The sequence below is a fragment of the Palaemon carinicauda genome, chromosome 8 (genome assembly GCF_036898095.1).
Source record: "Palaemon carinicauda isolate YSFRI2023 chromosome 8, ASM3689809v2, whole genome shotgun sequence".
Taxonomy (NCBI): domain Eukaryota; kingdom Metazoa; phylum Arthropoda; class Malacostraca; order Decapoda; family Palaemonidae; genus Palaemon; species Palaemon carinicauda.
This window is the reverse complement of record NC_090732.1, coordinates 63474904-63477175: the sequence shown is the minus strand read 5'-3', so window position 1 is coordinate 63477175 and position 2272 is coordinate 63474904.

The window sequence follows — 2272 nt, the reverse complement described above, 5'->3', positions numbered from 1 at the left end:
GATCATGAGTACATGGAAGGCATAAGAATGACTTACTTTACTCTAAAATTAAGATATCTTAATCTAAATTTAAAATTAATTTAATTATAAAGCCTTTTAATGCTTCAGATTAATGAGCGGGAAAGGAAGTAGATAGACACATACTTGTGAATCCCGCCCAGTCGGTTACCGTAACCTTATCTGTAGACAATTTCTTTTGTGTCCGAAGGTCACAATGAGGGAAATCCATATGGATGAGCCAAGCTAGGCTTCTAACAGAAATTGCCCGCAGAGTGTAGTAGGGTCTGAGACCACTCAGATCCCTGGGGGAGAAGGGGTATAGGATAAACCCCTTATTAAGTGTAGGTTCTGGCAATCGACTGCACTAAGACACACATAGTATGCTGGAATATTGTAATGTGCAAACAAATAGCATAGCCACAATCTTGGATGGTAAGACAATACCTATATGCAAGTGGCCAAGCCATCTGGCTGCAGTATATTGACTGTCGGCATGTTGCCAGCAGTCATGGAAGGGGTGCATGTCCCTTAATGTCTCATGAGGGTGCCAGCAGACCGACGGCAAACCGGAGGCCGGTCCTGCAGGGTGGAAGGCATCAAGACAGACACACTGAGTATCTAAAAGGATAATACCATCGTGGCGACCGCCGGCACAGCGGCGGGTCGTCGGCAGGGGGCGGCAGCCCCGGCAGCCGAAGGCTGACGGCATGATGAGCCTTGGATCAATTCATAAGATATATATGTATATTGTCGTATACCTAGATTGCCGGCAGTCAATGCCGGCATGTGGGTGGCCGACTCCGGAAGTCGACCGGCTGTTACTAGGTAAAACGAAGGGTGGGACGTCGGCGGTAAGCTAACGGAAGGCGGCAGCCTCCGGCACACGGAAGGCTGACGTCTTAGAGGGGGGAAGGTATCTTATGAAAGAATGTCACCAGAGGTAGTGGCGGTTATCGCCGGCAGTAGAGACGGCAAGGGACCGGCACCAGCATAGAAGGAGAGAAAGGTAAGGAGGGATGGAAGGGGTAAGATCCTATACCCCTCCGGCATCCCTCCGGAGAGAGTGCACTCCTGATAGGAGTGGATACTCCTAACATCCGGCGGCAGGGAGCCGGCAGTTGGCCGGGTGCCTGTGGTAACCCAAGGGAGGGTAAGAGGGCACTCAAAGAGGAGGGAATCCCCCGCCGGCAGGACCGCCGCCGGCAACCCCCCCCCCCCCCATAGAACGCTATGAAGGGTATGTGTACCAGAGCAGCCAGCTTAGCAGGAGAACAAGTTAGCCCTACTACTCCACCCAAGGGAGGAGTTGTAGGACTAAGGACAGATGTGTGTAGGCAAGCCTACACCAAAGGGATAGGTGGGGAGGGAGAAGAATAGGTCTTTCTAAAGAGGAGACTCTGCATGAGAACAGCCACCAAGGTAAGGGAGAACGCTCCCTAACCTAGGATAGGTAGCCCAGAATGAGAACGGTACTAATGTACCGTCTCAAACTATAATAAGGCAGAGTCAACCCCCAGAGCTTAACCTAGAGTAGGAGGACTAACTCCTAGGCTAGGAAAGCTTGAAAGACACATCGCTAGTTACAGGGAGGAAGGAGTAACCCAACCAGGTGCAACTGAGGAAGGGCAGGGCCTTTCCTAATCTCTCAGGCACGACCCTAAGGGAGGGTCATTCCCTTAGGGGGGGCAGAGAAGCGATAAATACTCTGGTTGTAGACAAGATTCCCCTATATAGAAAGGATAGCAAGACTACCCAGAGGGAATGCCCGCAGGCAGGGGGATTAGGGAGCATATAAGGGTTCCTACATTAGGTTAGGAGGGGATGATACACAATCAACACTGTCCCTTACATGGTCCCCGAAGGCGAAAACACTTACATCACAGTAAATAGTATGTTTAATAATGCCACAATCTTCATAACTTAACTTAGGAACACTGGTATATATCATGCCTGAAAACAAGCACTAGGCTATCCAGCCTAGGGGCTTAGCTAGCGATCTAGTATGGGGTCGAACAGCGACCGAGTCTGATGAGCGCTAAAACACGATATAAAGATTTCCTAGCTATGAAGAGTAAATAACTAAGAATATTAATTAGTTAAAGAACCGGAGGGGGCTGTTCTGGCTAACTAAATAAAGCATGCAACATTAACAGCGGCGCCATAAAATGGCGCGTCCGGTATCAGCACAGCTCTGCCACAAAACGCAATATTTTACAAAAAGTAGAAGTTACTTTACGGCTAGAGCTTATTTAAACAATACTGGGACCTGGTA